The sequence below is a fragment of the Dermacentor andersoni genome, chromosome 9 (assembly GCF_023375885.2).
Source record: "Dermacentor andersoni chromosome 9, qqDerAnde1_hic_scaffold, whole genome shotgun sequence".
Taxonomy (NCBI): Eukaryota; Metazoa; Arthropoda; class Arachnida; order Ixodida; family Ixodidae; genus Dermacentor; species Dermacentor andersoni.
In genome coordinates, this window is record NC_092822.1 from 21,802,381 (window position 1) to 21,826,840 (window position 24,460).

The 24,460-nt window shown below is 46.3% G+C and overlaps 1 long non-coding RNA gene across 1 annotated transcript in view; it reads left to right on the plus strand.

Moving 5' to 3' along the window:
• Positions 1 to 19,717, plus strand: part of LOC129383785 (uncharacterized) — a 35,691-nt gene extending 15,974 nt beyond the window's left edge. Inside the window, exons 2-3 of the long non-coding RNA XR_008611663.1 lie at positions 10,906 to 11,445; positions 19,022 to 19,717. This is a non-coding gene — a long non-coding RNA (uncharacterized lncRNA). The remainder of the gene's footprint in view (positions 1 to 10,905; positions 11,446 to 19,021) is intronic.
• The last annotated feature ends 4,743 nt before the right edge of the window (positions 19,718 to 24,460 follow it).

Here is a 24,460-nt window from a genome sequence, read left to right on the forward strand (position 1 = left end):
TGCTTCTGTCCTTGCCTTATCGCCCCCCCCCCCCCTACATCCCCCCCTCTCTCTCGATCTGGTCATGCAGCATATGAAGTGTGCACGTTGACGCGCCGTTCTATCTGATCTTGTGCATGTCCGCAAGGCTAGAACGCATTTCACGAAACCCACAATATATCACTCTTGCACTTTCGGTGCATATCACTCACGGTTATTACCGACGTCCTCTTTCTTTCATAATTTAGGAGAGGGCGAGGGTGTAGCTTGTCGTCGCGACGAGCAACAGCGTGGCACGTAGGTCTTCTGCCTTCAGCAACGCCGTATGCATATCCATGATACACGCGATGAAATTGCTTAGCCGCACTCCGCTACTCCGCCGCTGCTAGATTCATTCATCGTTCGTATTCCTATGATGTGAGTGTGTCATCACTAAAATTAGAATCTAATTTACCCCTTCTCTCATGTCGCCGCCGTATCGCCCGTCTTTCTTTATTCAATAAACTTTTTCATAGCTCGATGGGTATCCCGCCATACATTGTTCCACCAACACGCATATCTAGTCGCACTGGTCATCCTCTTCAAGTCGCGCGCCCACGTGCACGCACCGTTACCTTTTCTACGTCGTTTTTTGCTCGTACAGCTGCTGACTGGCCTTCCGGGCGACACCGCTGCCATCCCTTGTCCATCCACCTTCATAGAAAGCGTCACCAATCACCTTTCACCATAGATTAACACATGGTTTCTGCTTATTTCTGTGTAACCCGCCCCTTATGTAATACCCCGTTATGGGGTCTTTAAGGAATAAAAATGAAATGAAGTCAACTACAGGGGAGATTTATTTTGAGCTTCCCGGCGCTTATAGAAAGGGAACGACAGCGCATTGTAAGGATAAAAAAAGCGCCGCGCTTTGATTCGCGCTGCTTCGGTCGGAGCCTTTCCCTCTTAAGCTTGACAAAGGGACGCAGGAATAAAAGGCCGCGCAACGCACAAAAAAGGAGCGCGAATGCCACTTCGTGCAGGCTATTCCGGAGAGGCATAACGTGCTTCCGATTCTTTGTGTTTCTTCGGTGGGAGCCCTTACGATGTGTCTGCGACAAAGAAAGAAAGAAGAAAAGCGAGGCGGGCTGGCCACTCCAAGGATTGCTGTGCAATGCGAAAAGAGATAAGGAGGTATAAGATCGAAGTGCATTATACAGACGCACGCGTGCTCTCCATTGGCGTCGCCGTGGATGGAACACCGCGTACGGCGATATGCACTCCTTCGAGAATCCACTTGTCTCGAGAGGATTGCTCTTGCTTGCTGGATTCGAGTGAAACGAGAGTTTCTCCGGAGAGAGACAGCTTTTTTTGCAGCGTGGAATGTGTCTGGCTATAGGTTCACGTGGGGCGTCGTCGCTTGCTTGCGCAGAGTCCGGGAGAAAAAGAAAAAAAGGATCTGCAGCGCTTAGGCGATTTCTCTCTAGCTTTGAAAGTTGTTTATACTACGATAAGCACGAGGACTCTCACAGCAAACCTCGCCATCAAGCAACTTCTATACCTTTAAAAAAAAAAAAAAAAACGAGCACAACGTCGCATTCGTCCGGGACATGATGGTCTACCGTGTGGCCTGCGAAACTCGTGCACAGACGTCGCCACTCTCGGAGGCTGGGTGTCACACACACACAAAAAATATCTGTGCCATACGGAAGCTTCGGCGAGTTTCTAAGACACGATGAAATAACGACCCGCCGTGGTTGCTCAGTGGCTATGGTGTTGGGCTGCTGAGCGCTAGGTCGCGGGATCGAATCCCGGCCACGGCGGCCTCATTTCGATGGAGGCGAAATGCGAAAACACCCGTGTACTTTCATTTAGGTGCACCTTGAAGAACCCCAGGTGGTCGAAATTTCCGGAGTGCTCCACTATACGGCGTGCCCCATAATCGGTAAGTGGTTTTGGCACGTAGAACCCCATAATTAAAAAAAAATGAAATAACTGTAAAGAACCCGCGGACGGACGAAAAGAACAAAGAGGACGAGCGCTGCAGCTTCAGACTGAAATGTATTATGAAAGAGCCAAATAAAAAAAAAAAAGGAAAACCACCGATAGTATAGCGCACATAAATTCATCGGGGTATGATACCATAATTTTTACCAGCTGGTTATACTGACTATCTAGCAGACACAGCGACGGTTGCCTGACACATGTGCCTCTTTTTTTTTTATTATTGCTAAGGCTGGTCATAATCTCGTCTGTCCTCGTGTTTCGGCGCTGCACAGTTATATCATCGTAAATCTTCAACTGCAAATGTTGCGCGATGCGTTATAGCGTCCGGATCCCAACTGCACATTCAAGCAAGGCCAGTCAAGAAGCCATAGCATCGGTAGAAAAGCCAGACGAGAATCGATAACATCTTGGAAACATTTCATTTGATTGCAACTTTAAAGAAATACTGCAACGACGAAGCGACGGTTTACGGCAGAGGTCTTCTTCTTCTTCTTCTTATTATTATTATTATTATTATTATTACGAACTGCTCTTTATCCCAGCCGTCGTCGCGGAGTCAGATGAATATATAGTCCTCACAAACACGTATGAAGCCACAAGCACGAAGATCTATCAGCCAATCTACGCACATACTAACCACCACTCCTATGATATCTTAGCGATCACAGCGTCAGTTCTCTCTAGGAATTTTAGTAGGAAATCCTGCACTCCGAAGCAATGCTGCCCTTGCACTGAGTCATAAAGAGCTGAACCATAGCTTCTAGCGCACTGACAACGCCCGCCCAGTCGCTCTGAAAAATAGATGGCAGTCAGTAGTCACACGGCGGCGGCACCACCTTCCCTAGCATAATATACGTCTTGTTGCTATAGGGCGTGGGCAACATTCGTCGTGCGATGACTGATGACGCCGCTCCGTGGCCGCTGCTTATGCTACCGCGTGAAGTTCGACGAAAGAAGGAGGAGGGAAAGGAAGGAAGGAAAGGTAGCGAGGTCAACCGGACGCGCGTCCGCTTTGCTACCCTACGCAGGGGAAGGGGCTTTAGGGAAGAAAGGAGAGGGAGGGAAGAAGGTACTATCGGTGTGAATACGTGCGCATGTCCATAACTTCATGCCAGTTTATGTAGCCCTAACCGTGCCGCATAAACTGTGACCACAACACTGAGAAGATGGCGTCGTCGTAGTGATCCCCGCTTTCCTTCCTTCTTTTTCTTTGCGTCGCTGAGAAGGCATGGAAAAGCTACAGGAGGCTATGGGTGAGCGCGGCGGCCACTGCGTATATTCTCGGCCCAGGAAATCCCTTGCATGCGCAGTAAACAAATCTCAATACTCGAACCGGCCACTTACGGTACCGAGGCGCTGGTAACTAAACAGTGCGTGACATAGGCATAGCGTACTCACTCGTCCTCATTTCAAAAGGCGTGAGTGGGAGTGACTTACGAAGGGGGGGAGGGGGGGGAGCAGACGTGAGTATGGGAACGTGAGTCAGTGCCTGTGTACGTGTGCGAGAAGACGTGAATACGTACGCGAGTACGAAACACGCGCAAATCCTGCAACGTGTTTCCACAGCACGACGCGGAAAGGCGCGACATCAGTGCTAAAGGCGTCACTCCAGAATTAACCCATGGAAGCAGCTAAAGACTGCGGCATAAAATTGCAGCAAGTACAGCATAAAAGCCTCTCATGGGTCCCTCACCGTCTCTGAGAGGCTTTCTATAAGTAAAGCACGCCAGAAATCGTGGCAGCTTTATTTTTATTTTTTTTTACGTAATTTTTCTACTATAGCCACAGGAGTAGCGATGAAGCTAATCGATAATTGTTTCGCATTGTTTATAGGCTCTATTGACTTACCTTTTGTTGACTTGTGAGTTTGCAATCAACAACCTTGAATATACAAATATTATTGCTCTTTCTTTATTCCTTGCTGTGCTAGGATTTCCTTTATATTTATTTATCGGACCTTCAACTAGCCTTCGGCTATAGGTTCTACAAGTGTATGTTACTTGTGTACAATACCATGGAAATAAATATATCATCCATTTAAAAAAAAGAAAAAAAGCCGCTGTCGCACCCTTTCAGAACTGGACTCAAGACCAGTATCGGCGCAACGTTGCGGAATATTGGCACTACTTAGCACAACGTTAGCCCAACAATTAGCGTCGCTTATACACAGCGCTGCTTTGGTGCCCAGTGAGGAGCGGGCCTATAAGACCAGGAATGAGCAAAGACTGTTGTTGAGTGTTCCGGTCACATCGGGGAAGCGGAGATAAGCGCCACCAAAGTACACGTTAATGGCGAGATAAGCCGCGCGTCTTGCTTACGCCTATTTCCGGGTACCAGACTCTACCCACACATACAACTTGTTAGTGCGTGAGAAGACAGATAACCATTAAGCACAGTCTGACGAAATCTCGTCTGGTATTAGGGAAGAATAATATGAAGCAAACAGACTCCCGAACAAGGACAAAAAAAAATAGTAAATATTCAAAAAGACGTTTCGGCCCCTCACACGGAAGCTTTGTTCGCAATCAAATGCAGGCTCCCGTGTGGTGGCCTGCAGTTGTAGAATCGACAACGACTAGATCAACATGAGTAAATGTTCGGTTGGATCCCCTTCGCCGGGGTAAATTTATAAAATATGCAGAGAACGCAAAGAGGAAGTAGGGTATAAAGAACTGTCCGCCCACACGTATTAAGCGCAACAACGTTCACAAATCTGCCGCGCTGCCCGTATGCTTTGGAAAAAAGAAAGTTGTGCTGATACCATTGACGATCACAGTCAATGTAAGTGAATGACCGAACGCTGCTATTTCCTTGATTAAAGGAACAATGTGCTTGACGGCGTATTTGTGTGAAAATATGTAAGGAGCGTTGTTTCATTGCGCATTTCCGCAGACAACAGAAGCACATATTTGGCAGTAGTATAAGGGAACCTCACGTGTGTTTCCAAGTGCAACAATTCGTGTTTGAGAACGAACGCTACGAACGCGCCCCGCAATTTGTAGGGAGCCCGCAGCGTAGAATAATTTACACCCTTGAAAGTGAATAAGGGTGTAAATTGGCCGATAACTCTGACAATTACACCTCTTTTCGAATGTGAGTTATGGACCGATTTACACCGTTATTTACTTCTAAGGGCGTAAAATATTTTACGGTGTACATGTAAGTACATGCAAAAGCACTTGCGTGCAGGCTCCCTGTATAGCATATTTACTTGTGTGCAGCCCGGGTGTCATCAGAGTGATGCCAACTCTAGTTATTTGTCCCTAGACCTATGGTGTTTGCACAAACTTTGCGATCTGGAACATTTCTGGCAACTTCTAGGGACTTTCTAAACATGCAGAGATCTATACGCAATGACTGATTTGTACGTCTTGTATCGCATTCTGTAATTATGCGTTTCAGCTGCTGCTTATTGTGTCCTTTGTCCGTGTATGATACGCCGTTGTCATCTATGGGATCAACAACTTACCACGTCGGGTGTGATAAGAAGAAGAACCCGGATCATTACAAAATACCGCCTCCGCGATTGGGTAGATGTTAATGCAGGTACATAAAGAAGAGAAAATAGCTGGTGACTGTGTGGCTCCAGTTCTGCTTATGTATTTTGTCGAGCATTGCTCTTCGCGGTAATGTACATACGTATATTTTGTCCTGTCAGAAGGCGGGATCAAAAATAATTATAAGGGACAACTCCCTTACACAGTGCTGTCCATAGTACATGCATCTGCCTAAAGTTCGTGCTTCTCGCTTGGAATGGCCTTGTGACTTCGCAAATAATTAATTCTGCAGAAAATATTGTGCTATAAATGCAATGATTTGCAATAATTACGCACCTATTACTGCCTATCGTTTAGATAATATCAATCGCTCGAAAATGTGTTTTGAAAAGCACAGCGTATGATAAGCAATCAATGTCGCAAGAATGCCAGAAGCCAGCAGCACGATTAGACATATCCGCGTACTATACCCGTCGTTACCATGGTACCCGAACGATCGCAGCGCCAAAGTTCCCCCCTGGTGATTTTAATAGGAAACTATGGTGTGTGTCGCAAACATCGAGGAAGGAACTTAATTAGGAAGGAGCGTTGCCTCACGCACCTGCAGCCTTGGCAAGCCAACTCCGCGTGAAGCCATTGCCTTGGCTTTCTGCCTAGCAGTATCGGCCCAACACGTGACTTCTCCCAGTGGCTTATCGGCCGAGAATGTCTGGTTCCCGGTAGTTTTCAATCGATGCGTACTCTGCCTGCAGAGTGGGAGCGCTAGAAGCTACCGCGCGCTCTCACGTGACGGTTACGTGCTCGGTCGATTCGTTCGGCTTGATGCGCGACCCTCCCTTCTACAGTTCTATTCTTTCTCCATGGTCGCTAAGACGGCGTTCGTAATTAAAAGGGTGATGGTCGCTTGTGCGTCGAGCCTGTGGCTGTCGCAGATCTGAGCAGGCAGTACGAATCCACGATGAAGTTCGCCGATTGTTCCTTTTTTTTTTTTCTCGTCCGGATGTACGACTGTGAGTGTTTCGCCGCAGCAGCTCACTTCCCTCGGTCGGCCACAAGTCTCGCCGGGACTCAACGCTGACGCAAACTGGGCAACTTAGTCACGTGTTTTCAGCAGCGCCTGTACCGTCCCGTCCCGCCTCCGAGCCACGCCAACGATATCAGCGGCGGTATCAGCGGCGCGCATATCTTACGCCGAACCACAGGTATATACGACACGGCGCCTTCCCGGTCGCTTCCCGAGATTGCGGGGTGAAGCGGGAGGGCGAACATCGAAGTCCAGCGGCGAAGCAGCAAAAACAAAAGAGCTCCGCGATAAACGCCAACGTGGCTTCCTGACTGCACCGTCTCGCGCGTGTGCTTATCTTATCACGCGCGCGCGCGCGCTTCCCAGCGCGGCTCCCGTGCACGTAGGCTTCGCTAATCAGCCTGACATGCCTGTCCGCAACCTCTGCCGGCGAACGCGACGGCGATTGCGAATCGAATCCCACCGTCTCCGCTGCGTGGGAAGGATCGAAGTGGCGAAACGCTCGTTATACTCAACTTGTCATCATCATCAGCCCGGCTACGCCCACTGCAGGGCAAAGGCCTCTCCCATACTTCTCCAACTACCCCGCTCATGTGCTAGTTGTGGCCATGTTGTCCCTGCCAACTTGTTCATCTCATCCGCCCACCTAACTTTCTGCCGCGCCCTGCTATACGCTTCCCTTCCCTTGGAATCCAGTCCGTAACCCTTAATGACCATCGGTTATCAGCTTGTAACCGTCTTGTAACTTGTACCTCAACTTGTAACCGTCTTAAAAGCCACCCTCTGCAAGGCGTCTCGCCCACACCAGATCGTTTCTTTGTTTCACAGCGGTAGCTGATTGCGCGGCTCCCAACGTATCCCCTCAAAAGTCGCGCCGACGAACTAACTAAAGCTTGCGCAACGTCCGTGTAGTTCCTTCGGGTACCTTCGTGAAGGTTATCCGAACGTTCCTGCAACACTCGCAACAACTGTAAAGCGCGAATAAGATAGTGAAAAATTAATTCCGTGGTCTAAGGGACGTAATTTCTTTAGGCTGCATGACGTGTGCATGGAACGGGAGAATAGCGGCTACTCACCGCTCTTTCACTCGCAGACCCGCCGTGGTTGCTTAGTGGCTGTGGTGTTGGGCTTCTAACCACACCGTCGCGAGATCGAATCCCGGCCATGGCGGCCGCATTTTGATGGGTGGCGAAATGCGAAAATACCCGTGTACTTAGATTCACGTGCGCGTTAAAGAACCCCAGGCGGTCCAAATTTTCTGTGTCCCCCACTATACGGCGTGCCTCATAATCAGAAAGTGGTTTTGGCACGTAAAACCCCATAATTTTTTTTCACTCTCAAGAGCTTTTGCTTTGAGAAGCTGTATGAATTTGTGAGAGCGCGTCACAGCGTCTACCGTCCTTTCCCCGGAGGAGCTAGACGTTTCCAGTCGCTATATGTGACATATTAGTTGAAATCAACAAAAAAGAAATGGGCATGGGCAGGACATGTAATGAGGAGGGAAGATAACCGATGGTCATTAAGGGTTACGGACTGGATTCCAAGGGAAGTGAAGCGTAGCAGGGGGCGGCAATAAGTTAGGTGGCCGGATGAGATTAAGAAGTTTGCAGGGACGACATGGCCACAATTAGTACATCACCGGGGTGTTTGGAGAGGTATGGGAGATGCATTTGCCCTGCAGTGGGCGTAACCAGGCTGCTGCTGCTGCTGCTGCTGATGATGATGGTGATGATGATGATGATGATATGTGACCTAGCACCACCGCCGAGGTCGGCCCCGTTTATATCCATGGAGTGCATAACTTTCGGGATCGGCCCATATCAGCGGCCCAATAGAGGCGCCTGGCGTAGCGCGTTGTGTATTACTACTATACGCGACAAATGCGTTTCATACAGCCGCACGTCTCCCCGACGTGCGCGAACAAGGCTGCGAGATGCAGCCGTGCGACAGCCGGTTAAAAGTATCACGCTTAAAAGAAAAGAAAAAATAAAGAAAGGACTATATTAGCAAGCTCAGCACGATACAAAACAGTACAAGCATCACTTATAACATATTCAGTCGACTTAGATTATTTCTGTATATTTTTTTTACTTCCAATGGCTATAGCTGTCGATCCAACACTTACAGTCTGCATGGAGCTTATAAGTTCCTCAAGAGCCAGAACAAACAATTACTGCGACTCATGCGGCACCGATTCAAAACGCGCGCCAAGCGCAGCGCGGCTTCGCACGTGATGTGGAAGGCTGGTTACGTAGCGGAAAGCAGTGGTGGCGGTCACGTGGCACTAAGCACAACCAACACGTTCCCTCACATCATGACCGCTCTACCAAAAGCGTTGAGTCGAACGTCTATTGAGTCCATGCAGTCGGTCAGCACAAAGGGTAGCAAATGACTCGCCGAAGCATCGCGATCTTCTGCTCCCACGCGACCTCCTTCTGCGTCATGACATCGAGCCCCATACACCTCCTGGAAAACGAAACCAAAGGCAGTTCTCAGAAAAACTATTCTAGTAAATTGTTTGGGGCGCTGAGAGGCTTCCTGGTATTTTATCTAGGGTTTCGAGGAAAACAAAAGCGAAAAAAAAATGAAGTAAAATGTCATGACATAATACTCTTAAAAATACGAAAGAATTCGCCTGCGCTTGACGCTGCCTCTGGGTGATGACCGTACAGCGTTCCTCTTCACTCGAAGTCACATATAGGGCACGTTGTCGACGCAGCTGCATGCACCTGACTGACGTTTCTCCAGCGTCATTTGTCTCCCGCCTCGATCCGCTTCTCGCTTCTTTTCTGCGAATGTTCCCTCCCAGGTTACTAATTTCTTCTGACGTCACCGATCCGACCGCAAAGACGCGACATCTGTGTGCATCCGCGTCAACCAACGGAGCGATGACGTCACTCTGAATTGGCGGATTGTTCGCCCAAAAGATCATTCACTTGAAAGGCGCGATGAGCACACCATATGGTTTCAACGGCAACCTTTTGCAAGTTGAAATAAAACACTATAGTTAGTGTGCGTGCCGCCAGTTTGTTGTGATCAAACACCAACAATGGGTAGTGCATGGATTTGTTTAAACCTAGCACTTCTCCCATCGTACGCCTTCTTGTGGCTTTCGATCATGATCATTTACCGTCATAATATTGTCGTTTGACAACGACTAGTACAACTTATAATCGAAATATGACCGCTGGACCCCTGTGGGAGCATAACAGGGCAGAGTGATTGCCTGAATTGAATTGGATTATGGCGTTTTACGTGCGAAAACCACGATTTCTCAATGAGGCACGCCGTAGTGGGGGTCTCTTGATTAATTTTGAACACCAGATGACGTTTAGCGCGCCGCCAATGCACGGGCCACGGGCGTTACTGCATTGCGCCGCCATCGAAATGCGGCCGCCGCGGTCGGGATTTGATCCCGCGACCTCCGTGCTTAGCAGCGCAAGACCATAGCCGCTAAGCCACCGAGGCGGGTAAAAATAAATTGCCTCAGTATATCAAACATACCTTTAAAGTATCTAAATGTCGCTGAAGATATTTTGATATTTGGAAGTTGTATTTAGATAACGAAACTGATATTGACACGTGTAGTGGTTCGTCTTTTTCGGTCGAGCGCTTCTCACTGCCTCACAAATGTTATCGCTCAGCGCGGGACGCGCCCGCATGTATCGTAAGTTTCTCGAACGTTGTCGGTGGTTCTGTTGTCGCCGAAGTTTGTGCAATCTAATTACATGTGCGACTCGAGTTGTGTAGAACTTTATGGAAGACACGCGGACACCAGCGATTACTCTGGAACCTTCGATGACTCGTAAATATAAAAGCCGACGCGCTTGATCTGCAGATCAGATTTTCGACGATTGCCCGACTATGTTCGCCGCTATCGCCGTTCTTTGAGCGTATGTATAGCCTGTTTTTTGAGGGCACGGGTTCGCCCACTAAAATGCTGGTTTCGTCATTCCCAGTTCTTCTGCTTCCTTCACCGCCACTATATATTCACCGCCACAGGGGCGCACTGAATTGTATTGATTCATTTATCCGCTGCAAATTGCGACACCAATCGTTTGGGAGTGTTAATCCACTGGTGAAGTCAACAGTCGTCGAAGCAATTAAAAAATACATATATGTATGCGGATCCTACGCACATACTGAAATCCGTGTGAAGTGAAGTCTTCGTGAAATGGTTAATGAAGTGCTATAAATTTACCCTATCGATCCATCGTCTTTAGCATAAAGGAAGCTGTGCGCAATGTGCTATAGACGGAGCCATCATCTGAAGCAGCTATAGTTGACGTTAGCATGATGGAAGCCCCCGTGGCATAGTGGCCTAATGGTTATGTCATCGGGCATACTGTGCTGGTACACCGATGATTGGTCAAGTAATTAATTTTTGTTTCTTTCTCGTTTTCTTTTTCTTTTTTGAAGAGTGAGCTACGGGTCCCAGTTCTGGCCAGCATCGGAGACTCTACGTGGACAGCTAAGGAGACAAACGAGACAGATTCGAGCCCAATTGTAACGGAACGCGCCTGGGACCGTCTGCAAGACGCACGGATGACGCTTCTGCAACGGACGCCACTTCGCGGCGACAGGCAAAAGCTAAGAGAAGCGCACGTTATCTTCGTATTTGCGTATTCCTATGAACAACAAAGCGCAACTTACATTAAGCGCGCGGGAAAGCCTGACTGCGTTTTTTTTTTTTTTTTCTTGTGCGCAGATGATCTTTCCCGTCGAGCTTTCAAGCTGCCGGCTCAGCTGCCATCTTGGTTGGACAGTAGGGTCGCCGGCATCGTTTCTGACTTGGACGGTGTCTTCGCGGAGTTGTCGTTTTTTGGACGGCTTCGCCAGAATTGGAGCGAGGCTTAGATGCCCGCTGTCCACTTATTTTTCTACTTTGCCGTCTACGGCGAGTATTGGAATACAGACTGCAGTCGGCGAGACGGTGTATAGGAGTACCCAGCAGCCACGGTAAGGAAGTGTACACTGGAGAGTTCTAGTAATCGCCGTATTACCACGAAGTTAACGAAAACAGATATTTGAAAGAATGTGTTATCAGTTACAGCTATTTAGTGTTTTTCTTAAGTGTCCCTTTAGTGATTACGCACCGCACGCGTAAATCGAGAGATGTGGGTTCGATTCCCATTCTCGGCAACAGCGTTGTCCGCTGCATTCCCTGAATTTAGGAGCACGTCGACGAAAATTCTCGCTGACACTTCATGAATTTTTGTATTTACCTGTGGCAACTATGCACCAACAGGTTTTATTTTCATTTATCGTTTTTCACAGAAGCCCTATAAATGCACTTTCAAGTTTTCGTAAGCGGAGCGAAAATTCCTCAATAGGTGAAGCAAGTCTGACACGTACCCATATGTCGGATTAAATAATATTAAGCTGCGCGTACGCATTACTTGAAATCATCGTCTTCAGGCGCTAGGCGTCACTGTTGACTTGAACTCGTTTTTTAAACGAATAGAGAAAGAAAAGAAAAGAAAAGCTACGAGCAATATGCAACGTGACGTAGGTCACGTGAGCTACAAGAAAGCTGCAACGACGGCCGCTCAACCTACAGCTCAACCCGCTGATCCTGACAGTTGCCGGCCCTGTGGAGGTCGCATATGCAATTATCACTTGTTTAGATGGTTCGCTTTGACGTCATCGTGGCCGCCATCTTGGGGTACTTGCGCGTCCAGAAGCTGCGTTAAACAGGAAGCTTCTATCTAAATATGTGGGACAGGAGAAGTTTTCCTCGGCAGCCACTGTACCAAATGTAAAGTTTAATCAGATTTTGTTGCATTTAAAAGGAGAAAGTTAAAATCTGGTGGTTGTTGGGAACGGATTCTTTATTTTGGCTGTGAATGTTTTTTTAACAACATCGTTGAAAATCGCTAATTTTCAGAAAACGAAACTATGAATTTTAGAACTTTGTAACTCCGGAATTAGAAATTATGTCACAATTCTGTAAATTCCATCTGACAGGCCAAGTTGAGGTATTGTACGTGGTCCTCAATATACCACTAATATCTGAGTGGGACTTCTGCAAAGCACTTGTAAACGTTGTAACAAATTCAAGTATGATATAAATTAGTGCATCCGCAGAGTACAATAAGCCTCTCTATATGGCTTTCATAGATTACGAAATAGCACTTGATTCAGTAGAGATACCAGCAGTCGTAGAGGCTTTGCGTAATCAAGGAGTACAGACCGCTTACGTAAATACCCTGGAAAATATCTAAAGAGATTCCACAGCCGCCCTAATTCTACAGAAGAAGGAAGATACCTATAAATAAAGGGGTCAGGCAAGGAGACACAATATCTCCAATGCTATTCACTGCGTTTTTGGAAGAAGTATTCAAGCTATTAAACTGGGAAGGTTTAACAGTAAGGATCGACGGCGAATACCTCATCAACCTTCGGTTTGCCGATGACATTGTTCTATTCAGCAACACTGCGGACGAGTTACAACAAATGATTGAGGACATTAACAGGGAGAGTGTATGAGTGGCGTTGAAGGTTAATATGCATAAGGCAAAGTTAATTATAAGTAACCGGGCAAGGAAACAAGAATTCAAGGTCGCAAGTCAGCCTCTAGAGTGTGAAGGAGTACGTTTACCTAGGTTATTTTGCCACACCATACTATCACTAAGGTTGCTCATACGTTGTCTTACATTCTTGAACAAGTTATTCCTCGGAATTTTGAGAGTGACAGCGCACAAACAAATCCCATGAAACAAAATACCAACAGCGCATGCCTTTTATGTTAGATCTTCCCAGATTTAAATATTAAAGGTGCGAAACAATAACAAACGTGAAAATGATATAGCTTCTTTGGCGCGACTGCGCACCGCCTCCGGGATCGGCCCACGCAAGTCGTCGCGTTTTTTTTTTCTTTCTTTCTTTTTTTTACCCGCCGTGGTTGCTCAGTGGCTATGGTGTTGGGCTGTTGAGCACGAGGTCGCGGGATCGAATCCCGGCCACGGCGGCCGCATTTCGATGGGGGCGAAATGCGAAAACACCCGTGTACTTAGATTTAGGTGCATGTTAAAGAACCCCAGGTGGTCGAAATTTCCGGAGTCCTCCACTACGGCGTGCCTCATAATCAGAAAGTGGTTTTGGCACGTTAAACCCCATAATTTAAGTCGTCGCGTTTCTACCAGAAATCTCGCCTTCGTGCATAGCGTTCGACGCCAGCATTTCCCAGTAAACATTACGGTTACATAAGTGGCAGTCGCCGGGAAACGTAAGAAACAGTCAGGGCGTCATTGTATGCTATCGCGTTCCACTTTTATAGGCGAAGCATTAGCGTCCTCCAACTTTTGTAATGACCAGGCTCGTGTTGCCCTAGATGTGTGGCCTCCTTGTTACAGGAAACCATGACACTGTCCACCACCCGAAGCTGGTCCTCAGGTCCTGACTCGTCAGCAGAGCGTCCCACTGGTCTCCTTATGGTTGCTGTAGTTGAGGTGTCTTCGCATTGTTTGTGCACTCCCGTACCGTGTGGTAGAGAGTGCTGAGCTTGCCTATGCAGTATTTGAACTCTCTTCGATATGTCATACATCCCCGGATACACTGCGTACGACAGAGTGCCGTGAATGTATGTACCTTTGAGTAATATTCTCCATATTACTGCTTGTTCCCTTGTTAGTATTCTGTGTGGTCTTGGGCAGTAGTGCCGTTCCTTCTGGTAATGCTCTAGGATGACCGTGTGCATAATTGGTTGGTATTCTCTCTCCGATGTCGCGAAGAGGATGTCGTCCCCGCGCGGTTGGGGCCCGGTGTACGTGTTCTCGGGCTGCGGCGTGGGCGGCTCGGTTCCCCATCAAGGATGCATGTGTTAATTCATTAAACGCCGTTTCGATTGCGTAGCAAGATTCGTGCCATATGGATGTGCGCTGTCTCCTACGGGGGTGCGCCGGCGCCTACCGTTCTCTCTCGCCACGGGAACCCTCTCCCGAAGTCGCCACACCGGGAGAGGGTGAAGGGGTAGAGCTTTCCTTCCCGAGCGCTCCACCACAGCCTCTAAACCTTCAGATGCGTCAAAGGCCTCGCGAAGCAACTCGGTTACGTGAAGGCACACACATTTTCCGTCAGCAGATCTATGTAGGCGGTGAATGTTCAACCACCAGCCTCCACGAAAACGTGCGAAATAACCAAAGAAATGTAGTCACCTCAAAAAAAAAAAAAAAAAAAAAAGAGGGAAAGAAAAGGCGTTATCGCAATCGTCAGTTCGCGTGATTAACGCCATGAAGAGAAAGTATTAACTCTGATTCTCCCATGGAATACATGGGAAAGGATAGCTTTCTTTTTTTTTTCTCGGCAACCACTGCACCAAATGTAATGAGGTTTGTTGCATTTAAAGGAAACGGATTTGTGATTCAGGCCGTGGATATACTTAAATGAATATTCTTAGAAATCACAAATATTCATAATGGTGTTTATATAACTTTGTAACTGAGCCATGAAAAATCATATTACAATTTTGTAAATCGCATCAAATAGTGCACCTAAAGCGGACAAACGTGACGTAATATACATGGCTCTTAGACACGCCGCTTCTATGTGAAAGGGACTTTTGCAAAACCCTCAAACAGACTGTAACAAATTTACGTAAGATATAAATAAATACGTCAACTTCGTCCGCTTTGGATGTTGTAAAGGATGCAGTGTACAGAACTGGGACATGTTTATTGTTGCACAGTGACGGATTCGTAAACATCGTACTTTTTTTTTCACAAGTTAAAGTTTATAAAGAGCGTATATAAGCTTATAAAAATAATGATCTGTTATAAATAAAAGCTGAAATTAAACTTGAAATGGGTTAAAATCGCGTTTTAAGAGCACAAGGTGGCTATCAAGAGCCACGAAGTGCGCTATTTTCTAGCGTCCCGCGGTCGGCACAATGCGGCCGCCTGCCATGGTAGGTCGCACGAGGAGTTTAGCCAAGCTGCAATTTCGAAGTAACAATGGTTGCCCGAGCGGTAAAGCAGCAAGAAATAATAAAGGAAAAGCGTGTCCTTGGTCGCGTTTTCCGAGCGCTACGTCTTGGTTTTAAACCGTGAAATCCGTTTTTCTAGCGATGCTATTCTTTTGGTAACTATTTCAGTTTGCCAGTCCTGCTTTCGGTACTTCCGATACTCTGATCTGGATGAAATATTGCTCATACTTTCATTGAGATGTGAGGAGTATACCGCCGTTTGCTTTAAACTTCTCAGTATCACATATATATTTTGGACGAATTTCACGTAACACTTACAGGGGTATGAACACTTTAGACTTCCCATGTTCTATTTTTTTACCTTGGCTAAGATATTCTATATGCTCTTCCTAGTTATCTTTCGTCATCTTACGGTTGATGCGAAGTAAATTTAGAAGCTGTGAAAAAGTGGGCCGGTGCTGAAGGTTGTACAAAGATAAAATAGGCTAATCCCAGAGGCTGTACAAAAGTTGGCTGATTCTGGACACTGGGTACAGTTCAAGTGGGCCGATCCCGGGAACTGTGCAAAAGCAAAGTGTGTCTAACCGAGAGGCTGCGCAAAAGTAAAGTGGACCTGTCCTGAAAACCGTGCAAAGGTAAAGTGGGTTTATCCCAGACGATGTGCAAAAGTTGGCCGATCCCGGAGACTGAAAAATTAAAGGCCGATACCAGAGGCTGTCAAAAAGTAAAGTGAGTTGATTCCGGAGATGGTGTAACCAGAACGGGATCGATGCAGAAGGCCGTAATGCGCGGTCACGTGGGCAATGCTCGGCGTACAAAAACCCGTGGTGCTGCCGTTATCAATGATTCAGCCATCGGGCGAAGGTGCGATAATATTTATAACCATCACAACAATGATAGATAGGTCGTACATAATGATAGTTACTTTTCCTCCTATAATTAATGCAACAAAACACCCAAAAGGAAATACCCTGCCGATTTAATCGGGCGTGAAAGGAGCCGCTGTTTTCTCTGAAAGCTTGTGGCGCGTAATTATGATGGATAGCCATGCGATGAGGTGATACGCCGGTAAACCTTTCAACCAGTACGTAATAAATTAGACTGTTGGGGTAGCCAACGTGGCGACAGGCAGGGAAGGGGAGGAATAATCATTCTTTCGTCGCAACATAACGTTTCAGAACTTTGGGAAGCAGCGACTGACCAACGGAAAAACGAAAATTTATACGTGCCAGAACCACGGCATGAATATGAGGCACGCTTTAGTGGTGGACACAGAATTAACCTTGCCTGTCGCCTTCGCTTCTTTGATGCGCACCAAAACCTGTAGGTACACGAGGCGTTCTTTTTTTTTTCTCTCTCTTTAGCCCTCATCTAAATGCAGCTGTGGTCGCCGCAGCGGGGGTTGAACCTGCCACCTCGAGCTAAGCAACGCTACGTCACAGCCAATAATATACCCCTGCATGACACGTACGTAAAGGCCAGCGAACAAAAGAAAAAAGAACACTAACTGGGGTCATGTGCGTAGTGCAAGCAGAACGCCAAAATAATGAATAAATAGTACTACGTTTGGTCTGGAAGATAATTTTGGTATAGCAGAATGAAAGAAAGAAAGGAATGAAGGAAAAGAAAAACGACCTGCGGCAGTAGCGAGAGAAAGGAAGAGTTTGCTTTAGAATTTTTGGCAAGAAGGGTTAGTTATAGCCTTCGCGGGAACGATTTACGTGAAACGTACTCGTCGTGGCAGATCAAACGCCTTTCGTACTTGACACGCCGTTGGAGAGGTGAGATTATCGCATCAACGTATATGTAAGGCTTAGCGGGACAGCGAACCGATGTGGTGGCGGTGTAACGGCCCGCTTATTGCAGCTATTAGGGCGCCGCTGGTCGCAATTACACGATCAGATTCGAGCGCCATGGCTTCTGTGGGCGAAAAAAAAAAAAAACACGCCTCCCGAAATTACACCGTAGCGCGCCTGCGTATCAATTGTGCCAGCGATTACTCGCCTCACAGCGGTGTGTCTGTCCCCTTCTGCAGGCGCTATCCCGAAAGAAAGAAAAAAAAATGAAGCGTCGTTAGATACGCCTAATCGTTTCCCTAAGACGCCCGCCCATCCGCTATCACGGAGTAAGGCCGTGTATTAAGCCTGCATCTTGCCGTAGCCACCAGCTTGCCAGCTAGTATAGAAGTAAGACTCGTGCCTGTAGAAATGGTGGGTTCGTAGAGCTTCTGATACAAAAACTACTACAGAGAAATACAAAAGTCACTGGATGGAGCTGCGGTGCTGGTGTTCGCGGGAGCGTGGGTACAAGTACGGCGGTTCATCCAGCAAGGGAATGTAAGGTGGTACATTGATTTGCCTAAGCTTCGTCCTTCTGGCTTAAAACGGCTTCGCGACTCTGCAAATGGTTCATTTCAAGCGATGTAGTGCGTTAGAAATTCAATAACTGTTGCCGAGGTGTTTCTGGCTTCGCAGTCACTTCCAGCGCATAGGACCAGCCAGACCATTGCCTTCGAGATTCGTTCCTGTAAGTCAGATGCAACCAACCCTGGGGCAAGCTACCAACGCTGATCCAACGCTGGATCAAGCTAAAGCTTCCCTCAAGAGGAAGCTGTAGCTCGGCCCCAACTCCGACGCGGCCCATTCAAATACACGTAAAACGCAAAAACGTTTTTCTGAGATGACCCTTGGACCGATTTTAATGAAATTATTTGCATTTGAGAGAGAAAGCTAAATTCTTGTGACTGTTGGAAGCGTAATTTGTATTTAGGGCCTGAACAATTTTAAAGATTTTCAAAAATTCGGAAGTTTGAAAATAATAGAAGCACGAAGTTTACAAGTTAATTGCTCGGCATCAAGAACAGATATCGCGGTTCTGTAAACGGCCTCCATTAGATAATTCAAAGCGGACAAATTCGATATGTCAATTTATAAGTTATGTGAATTCATTACGTTGTGTACAAGGGGTCTGCAAAAGCTGTATTTTCATATTGCTGAATTATTTAATATTCATGCGTAACATATCAATTTTGTCCGCTTTAGATGTACTATTATATTCAATTCACAGAATTGTATTATGATTTTTTGTTGCTGATTTACAGAGTTGTAAACTCGATAGTATCGTTTCCTGAAAATTTTCTATTTTTGCTCAGTTTTAATAAGGAATTAGCGACCTAAACAACAAATTCGAAAGAAACAGTCAGTAGATTATAAGTTTTTCTTTTAAATGCAACAAACCTCGTCAGATTTGGTGCAGTGGTTGCCGAGAAAAGCGAATTCTGATTTTACTTGTGAATGGTTAAGGAAGTTCCGAACAGAAAGAAAAAAAATGATGGAAGAAATACAGCACCGGAGAAAAAAGCCTGATTGTAATACAATCGCGAAAAAGAATGCAATAACTAAAATAGTGCGCGAAAAGTGAGCGGTGCGTAGAAGCACCGGTAGCAACGTCACCTGTAGACCAGAAGGTTCGACGAATTTCTCAAGTACAGCGCAAATTTCCTTGTGGCTGCGGCCTATGGCATAAGCACCAAACCAATAATAAATGAGAACCACCATCAAAATGGCGTTGCTTGACTTCACTTCCTCTCATGCGTGTTTCTTTTTGCCCCAGATTGATCAGCCTGGCCTCACAGTTCATCAGCCCAGAAAGCCATTCGAGCGCTTCTTCTGCACCTGACGGCAACAGGCTTCAGTGCCCGACTGCAGACATGCTGCACCAAGCATAGTGCATGTGAAAGTGCGCTATAGACTCATGTCATCTCTCTCTCTCTCTTTGACTCCTCTCCCCACGTGTAGGGTAGCAAACTGGACCCAGTCTGGTTAACCTCCCTGCTTTTCATTTCTCCTCTCTCTCGCTCTCTCTCAAATTACCTTCCCACGGACCACCGTCAAAGCACTCGGCGTCCTTCAACGGACACTAAAGAGAAAAAAAAATATTTCAGCTGTGGTAGTAAACTGCCCTTACACAATACAAAAAAGCCTCACGCACCGTTGGCTCGGTGCATACATCACACCCTACGCTAATTTACGTGTTCACGCCGATATACACGATGAATAAACGGATACGCGCAGACTGCCCTTCTGAGAAATAAAGGCAAGCTCATGGCCCATTGAAATGCCGGCGCATCCAGGTCGAACCGCCTGACTGGAAAACGGTGGTTCGGCGCTCAAATCGCTCCCCGTGCAAATTCAGTTGCTGACGCCGATTTCCGCGGTGAATAAACGGATGAGCCCAGTTTGGCTTTCCATGGAGAATGTGGGCGCATCCAGGTCCAGTCACTTCTCCGCAAAGCGCTGCTGTGGTGCATTGTGCACTCCCCATGCTCATGCACATGCTGTGTAAATAAACATATGCGCAGATTGGATTACCAGGAAAAAAAAGGTAAGCCTATAGCTCGTTAAAGGCCGATGCACACGACGGACCAAGTCCGTGGGCCGCTCGGTCACGTGATGCGACGTCACGGCCCGCCGCGGTCCGGTCCGGCGCAGAGCACATCCACACGGCGGACCGCCATAGCAGACGGCAGAGCAGACCAACCAGCTAAACTCTGCCAGAGTGTTATCATTGTTATCATTCCGGCTCGAGTCCCACACAGCCGGGAACTGCTCAACGAGGGATACAAAATAAAAAACCTCCTCGTCACTCCAAAAGGACACGGTGTTTAAAAAATATATCTGCTGCACGCACGTGTAGGCGGAACGGCGGACATGAAACGACTGCCTTGACTGGCTTTTGCTGAGCTGAAAACGAGATTGGATTTGGCTGAAGACACTCTGTTGCCGGACAACATTCGTTGGCTACGCCAAAGCTGAAGCGGGAAAAGCCTCGGCGATTTGTTGGACCGCGAGGGCCGCGGTGTTGCGCGGGCCAACAGCGGTAGGCACGAACTGGTGACATCCTATCACGTGATGCGCGGACCGCGGTCCAAAAGAGCAATTTGGTCCGTCGTGTGGATCGGCCTTAAAATGTCCACTCATATAGGTCGAATCATTTCACTGAAAACGAATTGTTTCACGCATTATTAGGAGGGAGCTTTAGCTCGGGCCCAACTCCGACGCGGCCTATTTTAATACATGTACAACACTACAACGTTTTTCTATGGAAATTCCTGGACAGATCTTAATGAAATTTGTTGCATTTGAGAGAGAACGTCCTATTGACTTCGGAAGCGGAATTTCGATTTCGGGCCTGAGGATTGTTAGAAAGATTTTCAAAAGCATGAGTGCTGCTCATGAAGAAAGGTAGACGCACGAAGTTTCCAAATTGATCGCTCTGCATCAAGAACAGATATTGCGGTGCTGTAAACGGCCCCGAACAGATTGGTATGTCATTTTATATGTTACGCCAATGCAAAAGATATTTCGTATTACAAAATTTTTTTAGATTGATGTCTAAAGTATGAATGTTGTCCGCTTTAGATTTACTATAAGATGCATTTCACCGAATTGTTACAGAGCTGTAAACTTCATAGTATCGTTCTCTGAAAAAAATTTGATTTCTGCCACTTTTTCACAAAATATTGACGACCTAAATCAACAATTCAAAATGAACAGTCACTAGCTTTGAAGTGTCTTTTAAATGCAACAAATCTTGTCAAATTTGGTGCAGTGGTTGTCGAGAAAAACGAATTCTCGTTTTGCGTGTATGTAGATACGAGCGCCCGAGAGTTCAGGTATTCGAACCCACAACGTTCCGTGAACCCTCGAGCTTATGCGGGAGTCGCACCCACGACCTCTCGTGGGAGAAAATAGACAACGCATTCGGATCTGAATGTCAAGCAATTTAATGAGTCTGTCTTCAGCTCGCATCCTTTCGCCATCACAGTCTTTCGTGCACGCTAAAGTGACTCAGTTCTTCACTCCTCATATTAATACATGTTCGGGCGCCAATTTACGCTATATAGGAATGGACACGCGCCGATCGGGTTTCAAGAAAAAGAAGGTAAGTCGATTAAATCATAGTCCATCAAAATGTAGGCGCATGCAGGTCTAATCCAATCTCTGAAAAGCACAAATCGCGTTAATCTGCGTTTGACGCGATAAATAAACCACTAGCGAACTATAGCCCATCAAAATATCATTTTTCCGACGAAAAATAAAGTGTCTCGGAAGGGCTCGTTCTCCATATATATCAGTCCCCTGGATTGCGCAGACGCCGTTTAACGCGATAAATGAACAGCTTGGCCCCGATTAATTTTCCTCGAAAAATTGAAAAAACGGTAAGCCTATAGCCCATGAAAATATCATTTTTCCGACGAAAAATAAAGTGTCTCGGAAGGGCTCGTTCTCCGCATATATCAGTCCCCTGGATTGCGCAGACGCCGTGTAACTCCATAAATAAACAACTTGGCCCCGATTAATTTTCCCCGAAAAATTGAAAAAATGGTAAGCCTATAGCCCATGAAAATATCATTTTTCCGACGAAAAATAAAGTGTCTCGGAAGGGCTCGTTCTCCGCATATATCAGTGCCCTGGATTGCGCAGACGCAGTTTAACCCGATAAATAAACAACTTGGCCCCGATTAATTTTCCTCGAAAAATTGAAAAAATGGTAAGCCTATAGCCCATGAAAATATCATTTTTCCGACGAAAAATAAAGAGTCTCGGAAGGGCTCGTTCCCAGGATATATCAGTCCGTGGCCTTGCGCAGACGCCGTTTAACGCGATAAATAAACAACTTGGCCCCGATTAATTTTCCCCGAAATATTGAAAAAAATGGTCAGCCTATAGCCCATGAAAATATCATTTTTCCGACGAAAATTAAGGTGTCTCGGAAGGGCTCGTTCTCCGCATATATCAGTCCGCTGGATTGCGCAGACGCCGTTTAACGCGATAAATGAACAACTTGGCCCCGATTAATCTTCCCGAAAAAATTGAAAAAACGGTAACCCTATGAAAATATCATTTTTCCGACGAAAAATAAAGTGTCTCGGAAGGGCTCGTTCTCCGCATATATCAGTCCGCTGGATTGCGCAGACGCCGTTTAACGCGATAAATGAACAACTTGGCCCCGATTAATTTTCCTCGAAAAATTGAAAAAATGGTAAGCCTATAGCCCATGAAAATATCATTTTTCCGACGAAAAATAAAGAGTCTCGGAAGGGCTCGTTCCCAGGATATATCAGTCCGTGGCCTTGCGCAGACGCCGTTTAACGCGATAAATAAACAACTTGGCCCCGATTAATTTTCCCCGAAATATTGAAAAAATGGTAAGCCTATAGCCCATGAAAATATCATTTTTCCGACGAAAAATAAAGTGTCTCGGAAGGGCTCGTTCTCCGCATATATCAGTGCCCTGGATTGCGCAGACGCAGTTTAACCCGATAAATAAACAACTTGGCCCCGATTAATTTTCCTCGAAAAATTGAAAAAATGGTAAGCCTATAGCCCATGAAAATATCATTTTTCCGACGAAAAATAAAGAGTCTCGGAAGGGCTCGTTCCCAGGATATATCAGTCCGTGGCCTTGCGCAGACGCCGTTTAACGCGATAAATAAACAACTTGGCCCCGATTAATTTTCCCCGAAATATTGAAAAAATGGTAAGCCTATAGCCCATGAAAATATCATTTTTCCGACGAAAATTAAGGTGTCTCGGAAGGGCTCGTTCTCCGCATATATCAGTCCGTGGCCTTGCGCAGACGCCGTATAACGCCATAAATAAACAACTTGGCCCCGATTAATTTTCCTCGAAAAATTGAAAAAACGGTAAGCCTATAGCCCATGAAAATATCATTTTTCCGACGAAAAATAAAGTGTCTCGGAAGGGCTCGTTCTCCGCATATATCAGTCCCCTGGATTGCGCAGACGCCGTTTAACGCCATAAATAGACAACTTGGCCCCGATTAATTTTCCTCGAAAAATTGAAAAAATGGTAAGCCTATATAGCCCATGAAAATATCATTTTTCCGACGAAAAATAAAGTGTCTCGGAAGGGCTCGTTCTCCGCATATATCAGTCCGCTGGATTGCGCAGACGCCGTTTAACGCGATAAATGAACAACTTGGCCCCGATTAATCTTCCCGAAAAAATTGAAAAAACGGTAACCCTATGAAAATATCATTTTTCCGACGAAAAATAAAGTGTCTCGGAAGGGCTCGTTCTCCGCATATATCAGTCCGCTGGATTGCGCAGACGCCGTTTAACGCGATAAATGAACAACTTGGCCCCGATTAATTTTCCTCGAAAAATTGAAAAAATGGTAAGCCTATAGCCCATGAAAATATCATTTTTCCGACGAAAAATAAAGAGTCTCGGAAGGGCTCGTTCCCAGGATATATCAGTCCGTGGCCTTGCGCAGACGCCGTTTAACGCGATAAATAAACAACTTGGCCCCGATTAATTTTCCCCGAAATATTGAAAAAAATGGTCAGCCTATAGCCCATGAAAATATCATTTTTCCGACGAAAATTAAGGTGTCTCGGAAGCGCTCGTTCTCCGCATATATCAGTCCTTGGCCTTGCGCAGACGCCGTATAACGCCATAAATAAACAACTTGGCCCCGATTAATTTTCCTCGAAAAATTGAAAAAATGGTAAGCCTATAGCCCATGAAAATATCATTTTTCCGACGAAAAATAAAGTGCCTCGGAAGGGCTCGTTCTCCATATATATCAGTGCCCTGGATTGCGCAGACGCCGTGTAACTCCATAAATAAACAACTTGGCCCCGATTAATTTTCCTCGAAAAATTGAAAAAATGGTAAGCCTATAGCCCATGAAAATATCATTTTTCCGACGAAAAATAAAGAGTCTCGGAAGGGCTCGTTCCCAGGATATATCAGTCCGTGGCCTTGCGCAGACGCCGTTTAACGCGATAAATAAACAACTTGGCCCCGATTAATTTTCCCCGAAATATTGAAAAAAATGGTAAGCCTATAGCCCATGAAAATATCATTTTTCCGACGAAAATTAAAGTGTCTCGGAAGGGCTCGTTCTCCGCATATATCAGTCCCCTGGATTGCGCAGACGCCGTTTAACGCGATAAATGAACAACTTGGCCCCGATTAATCTTCCCGAAAAAATTGAAAAAACGGTAAGCCTATAGCCCATG